Raw genomic sequence first — 22,929 nt, 5'->3', positions numbered from 1 at the left:
GCTGGGGGGAGGGAGTGGTATAGTTGCGGGGCAAGCCTGCAACAGCAGAGGCCAGTGTGATGTTACACCAGCCTGAGGTGCACCATGCGTTTTCCTGGGAAAGTTGTCCCTGGATCACAGGACCCTGGCAGTGGCAGGCTGCACAGGCTCCCAGGAGGAGAGGTGTGGATAGTGACCTGTGTTTGCACACAGACTTCTTGGTGGCCGCAGCTGCAGCCTTAGCATTTCATCCGCTTCTCTGGGGTCCGTGCTGATAGCCATGGCTCACGCCCATCTCTAGAGTTCTTTTAAGAGGCTCTCTTAATCCCCTCTCCTTGCGCACCAGGAAAAAAAGAGGGAAAAAAGTCCCTTTCCTCTTCGGCAGCTCCAGAATTTCCCGAACTCCCTCCCGGTCAACTGTGGCACACTAGTCCCTTCAGGCTGTGTTCATGCAGCCAATGCCAGTCCTCTCCCTGGGATCCGACCGAAGGCGGATCCTCAGCTCCCAGCCCCCAACCGTCCCGGCAGTGAGCAGACAACCTCTCAGGCTGGTGAGTGCTTGTCAACACCAGCCCTCTGTGTGGAAATCTGTCCGCTTTTCCCTCTGCACCCCTGTTGCTGTGCTGTCCTCTTTTGCTCTGAAGCTTCCCCCTTCCACCACCGTCTCCGCCCAGGAAGGGCCTTCCTAGTGTTTGGAAACCTTTCCTCCTTCACAGCTCCCTCCCATTGGCGCAGGTCCTGTCCGTATTCTTTTGTCTCTGTTTTTTTTCTTTTTTCTTTTGCCCTACTCAGGTATGTGGGGAGTTTCTTGCCTTTTGAGAGGTCTGAGGTCTTCTGCCAGCATTCAGTAGGTGTTCTGTAGCAGTTTTTCCACATGTAGGTGTATTTCTGATGTATTTGTGGGGAGGAAGGTGATCTCCATGTCTTACTCTTCCACCATCTTGAAGGTCCTCCTCCAAAAATGTATTGTTTTTGATATGAGGGCGAATTTAGGCTGATTATTTTAATAAACAGAAGACTCTGGAAACTTTCCTTTCACTTTCCCATTACCTGCCTAATTAGTTTAAAAAAAGGGCCTGTCAGGAAAGAATATGATCTAGGTGTAGTGGGGGAAACTCAGCAGATCCTAGAAATCAGAGTCCACTCTGTGTCTCACTGTCTCTGTATGGCCCAGCGTACATTTGTTTACCAAATATTTGTTTTTTCATCTCTATGTGAATTGCCTACTTAACATATTGTGTCCCCAAACCCTACCTTCAACTTCTTTTGTCTTTAGATGAAGATGGTATTTAAGATGAAGTCTTAAGCCATTTTGACAAATTACTCAGTTTTTCTGGGTCTCTCCCATGTACACGTTATTAAATTTTTGTTCGATTTTCTCGTAATAATCTGTCTCATGTCAATTTAATTCTCAGAGTAGCCAGAAGAACCTATAAAGGTAGAGAAAATTTTCTCTTTCCCCAACAGACAGTATACACATTGTTAGAGATTTTAAGATGAATATATATCATCATGACTCTGACCTTGAACAGAAACTGAATGTTTAAATGTAGAACATGGAAATAAGGCAGTTTTACATAGTGGTAAATTCTGAAGATTTTTACAGAAAAATGCATGATGGGGCATAAATTCATTCATTGATTTATGCATTTTTATTCAAGAAAAAGAGGGGACATAAATTCTTTCAAGAATGAAGTATCCAGGAGTCAGAGAAGCCTTGTTAGGATTAGATGAAACTTTAGCTTCTTGAAGGACAAGTCGGAGTTTTCCATGTTGGCATTTTTGAGCTGTTCCAGGAAGCAGGAATAGCATAAGAAAAGGAGCAAAAGAATAAAAAAGCTTTGTATGCTTATAGAATTCAAGGCTGTGTAGGGTTAACCAACTGTAAAGTGCAAGTTGAGAAAAAGTGAAAGATTACACACATGAGATTATTGACAGCAAAATTATCAAGAGTTTTGTACACATACCAAGAAGCTAGATAACTCTGGAATGTTCATGTGATAGTGTCATGATTAACATATCTATTCCAAAAGATCACAAATGGTAATATGGAGACTAAATGGGAGAGGATACTAGTATGGAACAGACATTAACTAGCAAGTTATAGTTCATCTCACCATATAGTTTTTATTAAGCACAGCATATGCAGGGACCTGGGAGTTCACTGTGGGTGCAGTCACTCCATTGATATTTTACCCATTTTTTCCTTCAGTTTCTCCCAGGGCTGACATAGGCAAATTACAATTGAATTATATTAATTCCATATTGGGGGGGGAAAGTCACTACCTTAAGCCCCACAAGAGCTTTTCATTTGCTATTCCACTCATATTTGTCCCTCCTTGGACCCCCCACCAAAATCTTATGGGGATATTGTTCTTACTGCTCTAAGCCTACGGCCAATACATTTTTGGTGAGTGGGTGCCAAAATTATATGCACTGTTAACTATTTTTAATATTAATCCTACTAATCATTTACCTCTCATTTTACATATCCCCCTCTTATTCTTGACTCTTGGCTCTCTGTTTTATCAACTTTCTCTTTTCACTTTGCATTATGTCTCTCTAGCTACTGGCTTGTTTTATGATCTAACTTGGAGCTATTTGATATTTTCTTTCTGCTTTGGACTAACTTATTAGTACTGTTGACTTCTGAGAACCACTTCTAATTCCTGGCCATAGAAGCACAGGACAGATTTCAGCCAGTTCTCACTTACGGTACACAAAAGATAGGAGATTCTGACAATAGGTAATGCAAAGATGCCCAGGGTTTCTTATATAGCACATTACAAGAAGGATGAGATATAGCAAACAGATTTGAGAACTACTTAGAAGATAAACTACAATGGATTTATAAATGACTATCTGTGGAGAATTAGAAAGGTAAACTGGCTAGAGTATTGGTTTAGAAGATTATTCTGAGGTCTTTGGTTTTTGATGATTCTGAGGTAGATAACGTTGTTCTCATTTGACACAAAGAAACCAGGAGAAAATGTTACCTTGGGAAAGAAGAGAGACAGTCATCTTAATTTTGAAAAAAGTTTAGTTTGAGGGCCTCTGCAACATCACATGACCATGGATTGGCAATACAGATTGAAGAATTATGAGCATGTAGGTAGGAGTTAAATAAATAAAAATATACAATATTGTCTAGGAAGACTATTTGTGGCAAAAGAGAAATGAATCTAGAGAACATTTCCACTTATAAGGTTCATTGAGAAGACAGGACAACATAGAAAAGAAGGAATAGTCAGAGAATTAGGAAGAGTATAAAAGATTCATTGTAGAAACTGATTAAAGATAGAGTTTAGTGAAAGGAGTTGTCAATATTATCAAGCAATGCAGAGTGTCATGACAAAAAAATGAAAGAACTTCTCTACAGATATAGAGTTATATCAAACCAAATTCAATGCCATGAAGAAGGTGGTAGGCTAATTACATGGGGTTGATGTATAAATAAGATGTGAGAAGAAGGAAACTACACTTTGCTTAAAGAAGCTGTTTCAAGATAAGAAGAAAGCAAGCATGAGATCCTTGTACTTGTTGCTCTTTCCACCTGGAAATCAAAATTAATTTAAACAATAACAAAATATTATAAATAGTTTAAAAACTTGTCTCTAATAACCAAATATGTCCAAGAGAATATGCTACAATTAAAACACAGTCCCTGATTTTAAAGACCTTCAGATTCACTGTAATTTTTGTGCTAGCTAGCAGGCAAACAAGGATTTGTTTTAAAAAAACAAGTAAAGCCAATTAAGGAAGAACTATTGTCTGCCATTGAAGTTAATTTCACAATGATAATGTAAATTATATGTTTACGTTAATAACAGGGCCATTCTGCTTTGTTTACAAAGGTAGAGAGAAAAATTGGGCTAAATTAACTTCGTTTTGTTTTACTAGCTTCACTTTCTATCCTTCTCCACTCTGATCTCTACCCCAATAGTTTGACTCATAGGCGCTATATTAATAGTTTTTCTTATTCTATAATTTTCTGTATGGTTCAGTCAATGGGGAACTATGGAAGGGATTCATGTGAAGAAGAGTGACATCAGAGTGCTTATTTCTCTGACTTCCTTCCTAAGAGGTCACCTTGGTTTGCCTTGGACCCTCTACTGAAAGTCACAGAACGTATCAAGGTGACTCTTTCTTCCTAGGCTTTGTTAACAATTCCATTTCTCTATCCTGTCAGGCCTTAGAATCTTAACAACTGTGGGATACTGCATTATCCCCCTTTTTTTCTTGCTTACACTCTGCCTACTTCTGTATATATTTCTTTTATCCTTATTTGAGATGTTCTCTGTTTCCTGTTAAGACCCTGACTAATAGAGAAAGCCTCATCTGACTGCTGAGAATCAGAATCAGGCTCTATTGTATGAATAATATTTGAGGAAATTAAGTAGAATGAGGAAATTTAAAGAAGGAACAATAAAAATACTACCTCAAACAATGGCATAAGGATGGTACACTGTAGATTTATATGACTGTAAATAGGTTAGCTTTGATATAGACAATTCATGCTGTGAAAATATGAGAACTAAGAATGTAACTATTTCTTTAAAGCAATGATTGTCAATCAGAGATGATTTTGCACCCAGGGGACATTTGGCAATGTCTGGAGACATTTATGGTTGTTAAGACTTGGAGGTGGGGGTATGGAACAGGAGGAAATGATATTGACATCTAGTGGCTAGAGGCCAGATATGATGCTAAACATCCTACAATGCACAACACAGCACAGAAAAGAACGATCTAGCCTAAAATGTCAATAGTGCCAAAGTTACCAAACCTTATTTGACAGCTAACTTTGGAGTACATTCAGTACTTCTTGACCACTTGCCTTTCCATAAAATCTTAGTTAGGCAGGGAAGATTCATAAATTAATTCAAAAAATACTTACTGATTACATATTTTGTGTACAACACTGTGCAAGTCACTGTATTACAAGAGCATACAAAAAGGAGAGAACTTAGAATCAAATGCCAAAAGAAGTCATTAATTAACTACACAAGTAAATGTAAAATAGAAGCTATGTTAAAGGAGGCTGTTGAAAATATAGCAACTTAAGATGGGGGATGGTAGTTGCTGGTCTAATCAAGGAGGTCAGAAAAGGCTTGCCTGAACAAGAATTCAGTAGGAATTGAGTTAGGTAGGGAAGAAATATGAATACAGAGGAGAGAGCATGTGCAGTGTTTGGAGGTCTGAGCAACTGGCCAATTCCAAATATGTATGTACATAAGTTGTAAAGTATATTATTTCCTTGTTAGAGTATTTTTATTTCATGGTTGCATTTGTGTTTGAAACTGTTTTATCTCCAAAAAGAGTAAATTGTCCAGAACTAAGAACTGTTTCTTATTCCATTCAAAGTTTCCATACGTATGAGTAATGTTCTATAAATGGTACTAATTATAATTAGCTCAATGGCCAATCATGTGCAAAACTCTAGATCCAAAATTTAGGCTCTGAAGTTGTTTGATAACTTCACTCATTTTAAAAAAAGCTTGTGTGCATGTTTATGGAGAGAGATGGGGGTGACAGTTTGAAAAGGAACTGTCTCAAGTTTTCTTAGATGTAATATTCCAGTCTGTTTCATCTCTAGTGCTTGGTTTCAATGATTTGTAGTTCATTAATAAAGACAACAGAGCACAATACTCCAGTCTAGAGTACTGGTGGGGTGGCAGAAGACCAGGAACTTACCTCCAGCTCGGCTCTAATGACCCTGTGATATACAGAAACTTCCTGAAACTATGTGTCTGTCTCTCTGCTAAAGATGTTTCTAATAATATTCTTATTATAATTTTTAAGGATACAATGACACCATACCTTTGAGGCCATACTAAAATGCATAAAATACTATGTAAATATAAGGGTGTATGCAGCAATTTTAAAATAATAATTGGAAATTCAAAGCTGTATCCACATGAAATCCAAAATATTGGCCAGTATCCAAACAGGATAACAACTATAATAACGCTTGCAAGGCAGGCGTAAATAAACCCTTGTACGCACAGTTCAAAGACAAGAAAGAAGCTGACTGATTCCCACTATTGAGACTGTGCCATTGAAGGTTATGGAGAGAAGCCCATCTGTGGCAAATAAATCAACATTGGGCTAGCAACAATGTGGCATCTAGACCCTGTGGAAGTTCTGATAGGCCAGATGTATTGGTAATCTCAAATCAGACAACTGTGAAGCCTACTTTATGACAAGTTAAGAATGAAAAATATCCACTTAGAGCTTTAGTTAGAAAAAGCTTCATGAGCACTCCCAAAAATAAAAGTGCAGAGCCAGCCAACTAGAACTGTTGGGACAATTATCAGAAAATGTCCCACATGTTTGCTTAAAAATTGTGAAGATGGATATGGCAAATAACAAATCCTTGACTAATATTTAGGTTTTACCCTTACACAGCTTGGCTAAAGAGTCAGTGAGAGGAAAATGAACTTGTTATATAGACGTGTTTAAGTTCCACAGGCATTTATCAAATACATATTTTGTGCAAGGCACTTTGGTGAAAAATGCAGGAGCAATATTAGGTAATAAAATAATTGCTAATATAAAAGGCAAATTTGGGTGGAAATACCAGTGTAGTAGAGTCAAGAGATCAAGCTCCTACTTCTGATTTCTGCCTAATAGGCTTATGCATCAGGCTGACAACTTACCACTATATACCTGCTTCCTAATTATAAAAAGAAAATAAAATGGATTAGAATAAAAATAATAGTAACCACAGAAGGTAAAATTTATTCACTGTCTATTATGTCCTGAAACTATATCAGGAGTCTTTATATCCATCATCTTATTTAATGCTCACAGCAAATGTTTGAGGTAGATACCCATATTAAATTGATAAGGAAACTGAAGGAATTTATAGAGCCAAATTCACAAAGTAAGCAAGAGACAGAGCTGGGATTAGTTTTTCTTTACCTACATCTACCCTTTTTCCATTCTAGTATTAAGGAGTTTGGTAAACAAGCATGTGTTCAATCTTAAAATTATCTCACAAGATTCTATAGATATAAAGCATAATTACATATCAGTTATGTTTTCAGATGAAATATTTTCGTTCATATTCATATAGCCTCCATTATTTCCCTGTTTATTAATATCAAAATAAACATGGATAAATAAACAACAAAAAAAGATCAACTTTGCTACTACTAATGGCTTCTAGATTCACAAGTTTAGGACTTTGTTAGAAAGATTTGAACTTTCAACATTCTCTTTCAACATGTAGCACAATGTTAACTTCAAATGCCATACACTGAAGGAAGTGAAATTTGGTTTGATAAATTCTCTTGCTTTAATTTCATACATTCACAATTTAAAAGTAAAAGAATGAGTGATAAGTCATAACACAGTAAGTCAAATAGACTGTAACAAAGAATACACACAAACAAGGAATGACTTATGAAGATGTGTGCTTTTTTCTCAAAGATGCATAAAATTATATGCTAGTTTAAGTATTAAGTTGAGGAGATAATAACTGACATTTCATATCTAATAATGTAAAGTTATAAATCAGATAATTTTATACCTCCACAGATATATTAATGTAAAAGTCCATTTGAAGCAGTGGGATTTTAATAATGATATTCATATCAAATTCTTCTCCTAGGCGAATCTCTTGCTAAAGCTAGTTTAAATCCTCTTTGTTTTCTTTTTTCTCTTTCATTATAGGGAGAAAAAATTAAGGAGAAAAATTGTAAGAAAAGAAAAATACACACCTCATAATATCACTTCTTTATTTATAAAATTTTAACAAGTTATGTTTGTGTCTGATAGCCATGTTCAGATGATCATGTATATGAAGTTGAACTAACTTCTGCTTTCAGGCTAAAGAAAAAATATTGGATTGGACCATTCTCATCAATTCTGCTAATTGTTGGAGTTTGACATTTTGCACACATAATCAGTTTTATAATTTTGATTGAATCATAATTGTGTTTAGTCCAATAACTTGATGATTTAGTTAAACTTGTGTTTCTCAATTCAATGAAAAATAAGTCACTACAGGTTTTTTTTTTTTTTTTTTTAGGTTGGTCAAAGTCATTTCCATATATATATATATACATATACATATATTTCATTAAGACAAAACAAGCATTAATTATAGGGAGAAAATGAAACAAATAAAAGATAAAAGTAAAATGCATAAAGTCAAATTCCTTCCATAGTGCCTTAAACATAAGCTTGATGTAGATTATAAATTTAGCTCTAACCTTTTAACAGACAGTTCAAACAGGGAGATCAACCACATAAGTCAAGGTCTTTATGATAGAAATTAAATGATTACTTGGTGAAAATAAAATATTTCTAGTACTAGGACCAAAGAGAAATTTTTCCCAAAGAAGTAGTGCATTTAGCCAATGTCCCCTAAAACTTCCTCCAAGTATCCACCATAGGAACACTACTGCATTACTTTGGCTAGAATATGTATGATTAAATAATATATGGACAAAGCATTCCATAGATAATTATAGCCCAATTTACTTAAGTATATGGTTGTAAAAATGCTAAAAAAATATGAGCAAATAAACTTTACCAGTATGTAAAATAATACCAATATCAGTAACAGTAGTAAAGAACTCTAATCAAAATTACAGTTTTGGGGCTTCCCTGGTGGTGCAGTTGTTGAGAGTCTGCCTGCCGATGCAGGGGACATGGGTTTGTGCCCCGGTCCAGGAAGATCCCACGTGCCGTGGAGCGGCTGGGCCCGTGAGCCATGACTGCTGAGCCTGCGTGTCCACAGCCTGTGCTCTGCAATGGGAGAGGCCACAGCAGTGAGAGGCCCACATACCACAAAAAAAAGAAAAAAAAAATTACAGTTTTAATTGTATGCCTTGTACAACAGTCTGTGTGTGTGTGTTTATAAATATATGTATATATGTACATATATATATATATATATATATATATACACACATTGCCACAACAATTTCTAAATAAAATTGATAGATTTTTTTTTTAATGGAACAAAAAGGTATTGAATGTGTTCAGCTGAAGACTTGGGATCGTGTATCATACATTCTGGGTCTATCTGATTCTATGGAGTCTCTGTCTTATATTGTCTTTGAGCTATTTTACAACTCCATAATTTGTGGAAAACTGATTTACTGCAAATAATTCTTGAATATATAATAACATGATTTGTGTCTTGTGGAATGTATTTTATTATTGCACTGTGAATTTACCTGTTTGGCATATCTTTGTAAATTCATTTCAGCATTGCTTATTGACTATATGCGTGGTACTATTAATTCTCATTTGAATCAGTTGTAACACTTTGCTGGCTTCCTCATGAATTAGTTAAATAAAATCATGACAAATGTTCGTTATATATTTGTATGAGTCAGGACTTCACCTTTTCTTATATGTATTTATGAGTACTTAATGAGGTAAGCACTCTTTGACACTCATAGAGATATTAAGTAACTTCTCCAAAGCTAAGGAAAAATCTCATTGGTAAAGGCAAACATACAGTAAGGTAATAGATCAACCAATTTCAAAACTAGGAGAAATATTAAGTACAAAATTAGAAAAATCATCTCTGTCCACAATAAGAGGTTAAGAAGCACACAAAACCAAACATGTAAATTATGATATCAGAAATATTAAATGTGGGAGAGGGGAGTAAAAATGCTGGATTGTTAAAATGTGTTTGAACTTAGGAGATCTTCAACCTAAAATAATCATGTGTGTGTGTATATATATATATATATGTGTATATATATCCACATATATATTTCTATATATAGTCTTCATATAAACAAAAATCTATAACTGGCATGTACACAAAAAAAGAGAAAGAAATTCGAGCATAACACTAAACATAATCATTAAATCACAAGTGAAGGGAGAAAAAGAAGAAGAAAGAAAGAAAAAAGAACTACAAAAAAATGAAAATAATTATTAAAATGGCAATAAGTACATACCTATCAATAATTACTTTAAATGTAAATGGATCAAACTCTCCAGTCAAAAGATATGGTCTCAGAATAAATATTTTTTTAAAAGACCCATATATATCTGCCCACACACTTCTCACTTCAGATTTAAAAACACACACAGACTGAAAGTGATGGGATAGAAAAAGATATTTTATGCAAATTCAAATGCAAATAAAGCTGGGGTATCAATACTTATATCAGATGAAATAGACTTTAAAACAAAGACTATAACAAGAGAAAGAGAAGGACATTACATAATGATAAACAGAGGAATCCAACAAGAAGATATAACATTTGTAAATATATATGCATTCAGCATAGGAGCACCTAATGCATACAGGGTATATTAACAGGCATAAATGGAGAAATTGACAGTAATATTTTAATAGTAGGGGACTTTAACAACTTACTTATATGAATGGAAAGATTATCCAGACAAAAATATCAATAAGCAAACAAGGAAACATTGGATTTAAATCACACATTAGACCAGATGGGATATATATATATAGATAGAGAGAGAGAGAGAGAGAGAGCATTCCATCTGAAAGAAGCAGAATAAAAATTCTTTTCAAGTGTACATGGAACATTCTCCAGGATAAATTACATGCTAGTCCACAAAATATCTCAATAAATTTAAGAAGATTGAAATCATATCAAGCATCTTTTCTGACACACTGCTATGAGACTACAAGTCAAGTAAAGTAAAAACTTGCAAAGAACCCATGGAGGCTAAACAGTACACTACTAAACATCTAATGGATCAGTGAAGAAATCAAAGAGGAAATTACAAAAAAAAATACCTGGAGACAAATGAAAACAAAAACACAATGATCCAAAATATATGGGAACCAGCTAAAGAAGTTCTAAGAGGGAAGATTATAGTAATAAAAGTCTACCTCCAGAAACAAGGAAAATTGCAAATAAACAACCAAACTTCACACCTAAAGGAACTAAAAATAGAAGAACAATGTTTGTATAAGGAAATAAATCATAAAGAGCAGAGCAGAAATAAATGACAAAGAGATTGAAAACATAATAGAAAAGATCAGTGAAACTAAGAGCTGGTTCTTTGACAACATTATAAAGAAAATTAACAAACACTTAACCAGACTTATTATGAAAAAAAAAAAAAAAAGAAAAGAAAAGAAAAAGAGAGATGCCCCAAATCAATAAAATCAGAAATGAAAGAAAAGTTATAACTGACACCATGGAATTACAAAGGATCATAAGATATTACTATAAGCAATAAATTGACAACCCACAAGAAATGGATAGATTCCTAAAATGTACAATCTTCCAAGACTGAATCAGGAAGAAATAGGAAATATGACCAAACAGTTTACCAGTATTGAAATTGAACCAGTAATAAATACATCCCAACAAACAAATCCAAGACCACAAGCCTTCACAGGTGAATTCTACCAAACATTTAAAGAAGAGTTAACATCTATGCTTCTCAAATTATTCCAAAAAACTGAAGAGAAAGGAATACTTCCAAGCTGATTCTCCAAGGACAACAACACCCTGACACAAAAACCAGTCAAAGACACCACAAAAAAGAAAATTACAGGCCAATATCACTGATAAAAATAGATACAAAAACCCTCAACAAGATATTAGTAAACCAAATTCAACACACTATGTGAAAAGAATCATACACCATGATCAAGTGAGATTTATGTCATAGATACCAGAGACCTCAGTATCTGTAAGTCAATCAATATGATACACCACATTAACAAGTTGAAGAGTAAAAATCTCAATAGATTCAGAAAAAGCTGTAGATGAAATTCAACATCCATTTATGATAAAAACTCTCCACAAAGTGGTTACAAAGGGAACATACCTCAGCATAATAAAGGCCATATGTGGCCAATATCATGTTCAACAATGAAAAGCTAAAAGCATTTCCTCAAAGATCAGGAACAACACAAGGATGCCCACTCTCACTACTTTTTTACATATCATTGGAAGTTCTAGACACAACAATCAGACATGAAAAAGAAATAAAAGGAATTCCATTGGAATTGGAAAGGAAGATGTAAAACTGTCATTGTTTGCAGATGATACGATACTATATATAGCAAATTCTTGGAAAGGAAGAGGGAAGAAGTAAAGGAAAGGAAAAAGTAAAACTGTCATTGTTTGCAGATGATATGATACTATATATAGCAAATTCTTAAGATGCTACCAAAAAGGCTATTAGAACTAATAAATACATTCAGTAAGGTTGCAGGATACAAAATTAATATACAGAAATATGTTGCATTTCTATACACTAATAACAAACTATTAGAAAGTAAAATTAAGAAAGCAATACCATTTACAATTGCATCTAAAAGAATAAAGTACGTGGGAAGAAATCTAACCAAGGAGGTAAAAGACCTGTACTTGGGAAACTATAAGACATTGATGAAAGAAATTGAAGATGACAAAAACAGTTGAAAAAATATATGGTGCTCATGGATTGATAGAATTAATATTGTTAAAATAACCATATTCCCCAGGGAAATTTACAGATTCAGTGCAATCTCTATCAAAATACCAATGACATTTTACACAGAGCTGGAACAGATAATTCTAAAACTTAAGTGGAAAGAAAAAAGACCCTGAATAGCCAAAACAATCTTAAGAAAAAAAAAAAGAACAAAGCTGAAGGTATCTTGCTCCCTGTTTTTGGGCTATACTACAAAGCTACAGTAATCAAAACAATATGGAACTGGCACAAACACAGACACATAAATCAAGGGAACAGAGTAGAGAGCCCAGAAATAAACTCATGCTTATATGGTCAATTAATCTATGACAAAGGAGGCAAGAATAAACAGAACTTCTGCAATAAATGGTATTGGGCAAACAGGACAGCTACATGCAAAAGAATCAAACTGGACTACTGTCTCACAACATATACAAAAAATAAAACCAAAATGTATTTAAAACTTAAATGTAGGACCTGAAACCATAAAACTCCTAGAAGAAAACATAGGCAGAATGATTTTTGACATTGGTCTTAGCAATATTCTTTTGGATCTATCTCCTCAGACAAGGAAAACAAAAGCAAAAATAAACAAATGATACTACATCAAACTAAAAACTTTTCCACAGTGAAGAAAACTATGGACAAAACAAGAAGATAGCTTGCTAATGGGTAAATATTTTTGCAAGCAATATATCTGATAAGGGGTTAATATCCAAAATATACAAAGAACTCATACAACTCAACATCAAAAAAACAACTTGATAAAAATAGGCATAGGATCTAAGTAGACATTTTCTCAAGAAAGACATACAGATGGCCAACAGACACATGAAAATATTCTCAGCATCAATAATCATCAGGAAAATGCAAATCAAAACTACAATGATAATTCTATTTTTAGTTAGTTTTTTTTTTTCCCAGCAATCCCACTACTGAGAAAACTGTAATTCAAGAAGGCACATACACCCCAATGTTCATTGCAACACTATTTATAATAGTCAGGTAATGGAAGCAACCTAAATGTCCACTGATGGATGGATAAAGAAGATGTGGTATATACAGTGGAATATTACACAACCATAAAAAGGAATGAAATTGGGTCATTTGTAGAGATGTGGATGGACCTAGAGACTGTCAGACAGTGAAGTAAGTCAGAAAGAGAAAAACAAATATTGCTTATGAACACATATATGTGGAATCTAGAAAAATGGTACAGATGAAACTGTTTGCAAGGCAGAAATAAACAGAAGCAGAGGACAAACATACGAACACCAAGGGGGGAAAGGGGGGGTGGGATGAATTAGGAGACTGGGATTGACATATATACACTAATAAGTATAAAACTGATAATTAATGAGAACCTGCTGTATATCACAGGGAACTCTATTTAATGCTCTGTGGTAACCTAAAAGGGAAGGAAATTCAAAACAGATGGGATATATGTATACATATAGCTGATTCACTTCACTGTACAGCAGAAACTAACACAACATTATAAAGCAACTATACCCCAATTAAAACACACACACACACACACACACACACAATGAGATACCACATGGTACATGTCAGAATGGCTATATCAAAAAGATAAAACTAAGAAGTTTTGGTGAGGATGTGGAGCAAAGGGAATCTTTGAGTGCTGTTGGTGGGATTGTAAATTGGTGCAGACTCTTTGGAAAACAGTATGGAATGTTCCTCAAAAATTAAAAAGAGAACTGCCATATGATCTAGTAATTTATCTTTTGGGTGTTTACCTGAAGAAAACAGAAACTCTAATTATAAATAATGCATGTATTCCAATGTTTTTTGCAGCATTATATATAATAGACAAGAAATGGAAGCAACCTGTGCCCATAGATGAGTGGATAAAAAAGTTGTGACATATATATATATATATATATATCAAGGGAACAGAGTAGAGAGCCCAGAAATAAATAAGTGAGGAAGATTAAGAGGTCCTGTTATAAAATAAATGAAACACAAGGATGTAATGTACAGCACAGGGAGTATAGCCAATAATATTGTGATAACTTTGTATAGTGACAAATGTTAACTAGATTGTCATGTTGGTCATTTTGTAATGCATAAAAATATTGAATAACTATGTTGTACACCTGAAAGTAATATAATATTTTAAGTCAATTACATTTCAATAAAAAAGCAAGAATGTGTGAAAGAATTATCACCCCAACAATTTAATATTATACAGGAAGTCCAGGCAGTATCAAGATTGAAAAGACATTTCACAGTTGGAATAAATATGCTATTTATAAATATCATTATGATTATCTATATAGAACATACTAAGATTTTTGAGAAGGAATAAAAGAATTAGTAGAAACGGGGCTTCCCTGGTGGCGCAGTGGTTGAGAGTCTGCCTGCCGATGCAGGGGACGCGGGTTTGTGTCCCAGTCCGGGAGGATACCACGTGCCACAGGGCGGCTGGGCCCGTGGGCCATGGCCACTGAGCCTGTGTGTCTGGAGCCTGTGCTCTGCAGTGGGAAAGGCCACAACAGTGAGAGGCCCACGTACCGCAAAAAAAAAAAAAAGAATTAGTAGAACTCAGCAAATTTTTTGGATATAATATACATTATCAAATATCAATAGTATTTTTACTATTTTTTACACATACTAATAAAAATTATAAAAATAAAATATGAAAAAATAAATTCATGTTAGCAAAATAAACTATAAACTATATACTATTCCTGATATACTCAGGAACAAATACAACAAAACTATAGGTATTTAAAAGAGAAAATTACAATATATTTTTGAAAACTTACAAGAGAATAATGATTATGATAGTTACTGGGTTATTTAAAATGTGTCAGTTCTCCAAATTCACATGAAAATGTCCAAGCATGCAAATCTTATTTATATTTATTTATTTATTTATTTATTTATTTATTTATTTATTTATTTATTTATTTATTTATTTATTTATTTTTGGCTGTGTTGGGTCTTCGTTACTGTGAGAGGGCTTTCAGTAGTTGCAGCAAGTGGGGGCCTCTCTTCATCGTGGTGCACGGGCCTCTCACTGTTGTGGCCTCTCTTGTTGTGGAGCACAGGCTCCAGATGCTCAGGCTCAGTAGTTGTGGCTCATGGGCCTCGTTGCTCTGCGGCATGTGGGATCTTCCCACGCCAGGGCTCGAGCCCGTGTCCCCTGCATTGGCAGGCAGATTCTCAACCACTGTGCCACCAGGGAAGCCCCAAGCATGCAAATCTTAAAGCAAACAAAAATCAAAGAGAGAAGACTTGCCCTAGTGAGTTCAAGGTTCAGTATAATGCTATCTTTCCACAGTAATTAGAACAGAATAATGTTGGTGCAAGGATGATTAGAAGAGACACTGACAATTGTATGGACAATGTTATACTTTAGAAGATGTACTAGAAATTTGGGGGTAAAATAAGAATGCTTTAACAAACTGTGTTTGAGAAAATTGCCTTTCTTTTTTTATATACAACAGGTTCTTATTAGTTATCCATTTTATACATATTAGTGTATATATGTCAATCCCAATCTCCCAATTCATCACACCACCACCACCCCACCTCCACTTTCCCCACTTGTGTCCATGTTTGTTCTCTACATCTGTGTCTCAATTTCTGCCCTGCAGACTGGTTCATCTGTAGCATTCTTCTAGGTTACACCTATATGCGTTAATATACAATATTTGTTTTTCTCTTTCTGACTTACTTCACTCTGCATGATAGTCTCTAGGTCCATCCATGTCTCTATAAATGACCCAATTTCATTTTTTTTATGGCTAAGTAATATTCCATTGTATATATGTACCACACGTCTTTACCCATTTGTCTGTCAATGGGCATTTAGGTTGCTTCAATGATCTGGCTACTGTAAATAGTGCTGCAATGAGCATTGGGGTTCATGTGTCTTTTTGAATTATGGTTTTCTCAAAAACCATGGGTATATGCCCAGTGGTGGGATTGCTAGGTCATATGACAATTCTATTTTTTGTTCTTTAATAACCTCCATACTGTTCTCCATAGTGGCTGTACCAATTTCCATTTCCACCAACAGTGCAAGAGGGTTCCCTTTTCTCTTTCTTTGTAGATTTTTTGATGATGCCCATTCTAACTGGTGTGAGGTGATACCTCATTGTAGTTTTGATTTGCATTTCTCTAATAATTAGTAATGTTGAGCAGCTTTTCATGTGCTTCTTGGCTATCTGTATGTCTTCTTTGGAGAAATGTCTATATAGGTCTTCCTCCCATTTTTAGATTGGGTTTTTTTTAATATTGAGCTGCATGAGCTGTGTATATATTTTGGAGATTAATCCTTTGCCCGTTGATTCATTTGCAAATATTTTCTCCAGTTGTGTGGGTTTTCTTTTTGTTTTGTTTGTAGTTTCCTTTGCTTTGCAAAAGCTTTTAAGTTTCATTAGGTCCCATTTGTTTATTTTTTTTTTTATTTCCATTATTCTAGGAGGTGGATCAAAAAAAGATCTTGCTGTGATTTATGTCAAAGAGTATTCTTCCTATGTTTTCCTCTAAGAATTTTATAGTGTCCGGTCTTACATTTAGGGCTCTAATGCATTTTGTGTTTATTTTTGTGTATGGTGTGAGGGAGTGCTCTAACTTCATTCTTTTATATTTAGCTATCCAGTTTTCCCAGCACCACTTATTGAAGAGGTTGTCTTTTCTCCATTGTATATCCTTGCCTCCTTTGTCATAAATTAGTTGACCATAGGTGCATGGGTTTGTCTCTTGGCTTTCTATCCTGTTCCATTGATCTATATATCTGTTTTTGTATCAGTACCATACTGTCTTGATTACTGTAGCTTTGTAGTGTTGTCTGAAGTCAGGGAGTCTGATTCCTCCAGCTCCGTTTTTTTTTCCCTCAAGACTGCTTTGGCTATTCGGGGTCTTTAGTGTCTCCACAAAAATTTTAAGATATTTTGTTCTAGTTCTGTAAAAAATGCCATTCATAATTTGATAGGGATTGCATTGAATCTGTAGATTGCTTTGGGTAGTATAGTCATTTTCACAATATTGGTTCTTCCAATCCAAGAACATGGTAGGTCTCTCCATCTGTTGGTATCATTTTTAATTTCTTTCATCAGTGTCTTATAGTTTTCTGCATACAGGTCTTTTGTCTCCCTAGGTAGGCTTATTCCTAGGTATTTTATTCTTTTTGTTGCAGTGGTAAATAGGAGTGTTTCCTTAATTTCTCTTTCAGTTTTTTGACCATTAGTGTATAGGAATGCTAGAGATTTCTGTGCATGAATTTTGTATCCTGCAACTTTACCCAATTAATTGATTAGCTTGAGTAGTTTTCTTGTGGCATGTTTAGGATTGCTATGTATAGTATCATGTCACCTGTAAACATTTATTTTATTTCTTTTTCTTCTCTGATTGCCATGGCTAGGACTTCCACTGCTATGCTGAGTAATATTGGCAAGAGTGGACATTCTTGTCATCTTCCTGATCTTAGAGGAAATGTTTTCAATTTTTCACCATTGAGAATGATGTTTGCTGTGGGTTTGTCATATATGGTCCTTATTATGTTGAGGTAGGTTCCCTCTCTGCCCACTTTCTGGAGAGTTTTTATAATAAATTGGTGTTGAATTTTGTCAAAAGCTTTTTCTGCATCTATTGAGATGATCATATGGTTTTGTTCTTCAATTTGTTAATATGGTGTATCACATTGATTGATTTGTATATATTGAAGAATCCTTGCATCCCCGGCATAAATCTTGCTTGATCATGGTGTATGATACTTTTAATGTGTTGTTTGATTTTGTTTGCTAGTATTTTTTTGAGGATTTTTGCATCTATATTCATCGGTGATATTGGTCTGTAGTTTTCTTTTTTTGTGGTATATTTGTTTGGTTTTGGTATCAGGGTGATGTTGACCTCATAGAATGAGTTTGGGAGTGTTTCTTCTACAAATTTTTGGAAGAGTTTGAGAAGGATGGGTATTAGCTCTTCTCTAAATGTTTGATAGAATTCACCTGTGAAGCCATCTGGTCCTGGATTTTTGTTTGTTGGAAGATTTTTAATCACACTTTCAATTTCATTACTTGCGATTTCTCTGTTCATATTTCCTCTTTCTTCCTGGTTCACCCTTGGACATTTGTCCATTTCTTCCAGGTTGCCCATTTTACTGGCATAGAGTTGCTTGTAGTAGTCTCTTAGGATGCTTTGAATTTCAGTGTCTGTTGTAACTACTCCTTTTTTATTTCTAATTTTATTGATTTGAGTCCTCTCCCTCTTTTTCTTGATGAGTCTGGCTAATTTTTTTTTTTTTTTTTTTTTGCAGTAGGAGGCCTCTCACTGTGGTGGTCTCTCCCATTGCGGAGCACAGGCTCTGGACGCGCAGGCTCAGCAGCCATGGCACACGGGCCCAGCTGCTCCGTGGCATGTGGGATCTTTCCGGACCGGGGCACGAATCTGTGTCCCCTGCATCGGCAGGCGGACTCTCAACCACTGCACCACCAGGGAAGCCCTGGCTAATTGTTTATCAATTTTGTTTATCCTCTCAGAGAACCAGCTTTTAGTTTCATTGATCTTTGGTATTGTATTGTTTGTTTCTATTTCATTTATTTCTGCTCTGATCTTTATGATTTATTTCCTTCTACTAAATTTGGGTTTTTCTTTTTCTTCTTTCTCTAGTTCCTTTAGTAGTAAGGTTATATTTTTTTATTTGAACTTTTTCTTGTTTCTGGAGGTAGGCTTGTATTGCTATAAATTTCCCTGTCTGAACTTCTTTTGCTTCATCCCATAGGTTTTGGATCATCATGTTTTCATTGTAATTTGTCTGTAAGTATATTTTGATTTTCTCTTTGATTTCTTCAGTGATCTCTTGGTTATTTAGTAATGTAATGTTTAGCCTCCATGTGTTTTATGTTTTTTTTCCCCATAATTGATTTCTAATCTCATAGTGTGGTAAGAAAAGATGCTTGATATGATTTCAGTTTTCTTAAATTTACTGAGGCTTGATTTGTGAGCCAAGATGTGATCTATCATGGAGAATCTTCCATGCACACTGAGAAGAAAGTGTGATCTGCTGTTTTGGGATGGAATGTCCTATAATTATCAATTAAATCTATATGGTCTACTGTGTCATTTATAGCTTGTGTTTCTTTATTAATATTCTATTGGGATGATCTGTCCATTGGTGTAAGTGAGGTGTTAAAGTCCCCCACTATTATTGTGTTACTGTTGATTTCCTCCTTTATAGCTGTTAGCAGTTGCCTTAAGTATTGTTCCTATGTTGGGTGCATATATATTTATAATTTTTATATCTTCTGCTTGGATTGATCCCTTGATCATTATGTAGTGTCTTTTCTTGTCTCCTGTAACTTTCTTTATTTTAAAGTCTATATTATCAGATATGAGTCTTGCTACTCCAGCTTTCTTTTGATTTCCATTTGCATGGAATATCTTTTTCCATCCCCTCACTTTCAGTCTGTATGTGTCCCTACATATGAAGTGGGTCTCTTATAGACAGCATGTATATGGATCTTGTTTATGTATCCATTCAGCAAGCCTGTTTCTTTTGGTTGGAGCATTTAATCCATTCACCTTTAAGGTAATTATTGATATGTATGCTCCTATTACCATTTTCTTAATTGGTATGCATTTGTTTTGTTGGTACTTTTCTTCTCTTGTGTTTCCCACTTAAAGAAATTCCTTTAGCATTTTTGTAGAGCTGGTTTGGTGGTGCTGAATTCTCTTAGCTTTTGCTTGTCTGTAAAGCTTTTGATTTCTCCATCAAAACTTAATGAGATCCTTGCTGGGTAGGGTAATCTTGGTTGTAGTTTCTTCCCTTTCATCACTGTAGTTATGTCATTCCACTCCCTTCTGGCTTGTAGTTTCTGCTGAGGAATCAGGTGTTAACATTATGGGAGTTTCCTTGTATGTTATTTGTCATTTTGCCCTGGTTGCTTTCAATCATTTTTCTTTGTCTTTAATTTTTGTCAGTTTGATTACTATATGTCTTCATGTGTTTCTCCTTGGGTGTATCCTGCCTGGGATTCTCTGCACTTCCTGGACTTGGGTGGCTATTTCCTTTCCCATGTTAGAGAAGTTTTTGACTATAATCTCTTCAAATATTTTCTTGGGTCCCTTCTCTCTCTCTTCTCCTTCTGGGACCCCTATAATGCATATGTTGTTGTGTTTAATGTTGTCCCAGCAGTCTCAGGCTGTCTTTATTTCTTTTCATTCTTTTTTCTTTATTCTTTTCTGTGGCAGTGAATTCCACCATTCTGTCTTCCAGGACACTTATCCCTTCTTCTGCCTCAGTTATTCTGCTATTGATTCTTTCTAGTGTATTTTTCATTTCAGTTTTTGTATTGTTCACATCTGTTTGTTTGTTCATTAATTCTTCTAGGTGTTTGTTCTTTAATTCTTCTAGGTCTTTGTTAAACATTTCTTGCATCTTCTTAATCTTTGCTTTTCTGAGGTCCTGGATCATCTTTGCTATCATTATTCTGAATTATTTTTCTGGAAGATTGCCTATCTCCACTTCTTTTCATTGTTTTTCTGGGGTTTTATCTTGTTCCTTTGTCTGGTACATAGACCTCTGCCTTTTCATCTTGTCTGTCTTTCTGTGAGTGCAGTTTTTGTTCCACAGGCTGCAGGATTGTAGTTATTCTTGTTTCTGCTTGAAACAGTTGGCTTTCTATTTGGAAGAAAAAAGCAAAATAGCATTTTATTCCTGTATTGAATCAAATACAAAATAAATATCAATTGGGTTAAAGACTCAAGAAGCAAAACTTTGTAACGTTTAGTAGAAATTATAAGAGATTGACTTTAAGATCTCAGGTAGTAAAAGATCTCTTAACTCAGACTCAAAAGAAAATAATCATACACAAAATAAGACTTATTTTTGTATAAACTTCAAACACTTCATAACAAAGGAATCCAAGAACACTAAAAATTAAAAGATAAGTAACAACCTATGTAAATATATTTGCTTCATAAAACAAACAAGGAATTAATTTTGGGGAAAAAATGTATGACCTCCCACATGAATCAGTAGGAAAAGGAAATGCAACACAATAGAAAGTAGATATAGGCTATGAATAAGCAATTCACAGAAGAATAAAATGTAATTTTTACTAAGCATATGAAGTTGTTCAATCTCATAAGAATAGAGAAAAATATAAAATAAAACTATAATGAGGAATGCTGCCAATGTTGAGGATTTGGTGGTTCCTCAGTGTCCTGAGTCCTGCTGGCTTATTCTCCTTTAGCCAGAAACCCTCCTCCTGGGCCTGTGTGGGAGGAGCAGGGCCTCTGAGGGATGCTGTGAGCCTGCTGGCCCTGGTCTCTCCTTAGCAGTGGAGGCTTTTCAGTAGGACAATTTGTTCAAGGGAAGGGCCGAATTTGGGCTTGACTCTGGCAAGAGAGTGAAGGAGGTTACTATCATTAAACCAATAGTTTATGGTAATGTTGCTCAATATTTTGGAAAGAAAATAGAAGAGGATGTTCACACCCATCAGTGGACAGTATATATAAAATCATATATTCAATAGAAATGAGGATATTTCAGCATATGTGAAGAAAATCCATTTTAAATTACATGAAAGTTATGGCAGTCCTTTTAGAGTTGTTACTAAGCCTCCATATGAAATTACTGAAACAAGATAGGGTGAATTTGAAATAATCATCAAAATATTTTTCATTGATCCTAATGAAAGACCTTAATCTTGTAATATTTATTAAAGCTATTTCAATCAAACACCAAAGCAATGCTGGGAAAAAAGTCAGTGGTTTCAGAGTTCTATGATGAAATGATATTTCAAGACCCAACAGCAATAATGCACCAATTATTAACATCTTGTCAGCTTACTTTAGGAGCCTATAAGCATGAAACAGAATTTGCAGAACTTGAAGTGAAAACCAGAGAAAAATTAGAAGCTGAGGGAAAAAAAAAAGAAAAAGAAAACAAGCTTTAACTGAGACAAAGTGAGATAGTAGCATTGACATATATACACTACCAAGTGTAAAATAGATAGTGAGAAGCAGCTGCATAGCACATAGAGATCAGCTTGGTGCTTTGTGACCACCTAGAGGGGTGGGATAGGGAAGGTGGGAGGGACACGCAAGAGGGAGGGGACATGGCGATATATGTATACATATAACTGATTCACTTTGTTATACAGCAGAAACTAACACACCGTTTTAAAGCAATTATACTCCAATAAAGATGTTAAAAAACAAACAAACAAGCTTTGAAATTGCAGAGCTTAAAGAAAGATTAAAAGCAAGTTGTGACACTATAAATTGTTTAAAAAATGAAATCAAGAAACTTGAAGAAGATGATCCGACAAAAGTAATATAAACAGTTCTGAAGAGAACTCAATAATAAGGGAAACTAAAAATAAGATAGAAGTTAGAGAGATGGACTACAAATGCTGTGATGTTTCTTAGAAAAACTGCATATATAGTTGTTTACCATAGATTTCTCAGCAATGAAGTCAAAGTATTTGTACTTTACAAGCAATCTTTAAGGTGAAATGTATGTGTATAAAAAGAATGAATGCT

At 34.9% G+C, this 22,929-nt stretch overlaps 1 pseudogene; it reads left to right on the top strand.

The window, feature by feature from the left end:
* Window positions 1-428: 428 nt before the first annotated feature.
* On the top strand, window positions 429-22,726 carry LOC137204036 (YEATS domain-containing protein 4-like; annotated as a pseudogene).
* The last annotated feature ends 203 nt before the right edge of the window (window positions 22,727-22,929 follow it).

The sequence above is a fragment of the Pseudorca crassidens genome, chromosome 12, assembly GCF_039906515.1.
Source record: "Pseudorca crassidens isolate mPseCra1 chromosome 12, mPseCra1.hap1, whole genome shotgun sequence".
Lineage (NCBI taxonomy): Eukaryota > Metazoa > Chordata > Mammalia > Artiodactyla > Delphinidae > Pseudorca > Pseudorca crassidens.
Note: the sequence above shows the minus strand (reverse complement) of the source record. Positions and strands in the feature narration are given on the sequence as shown.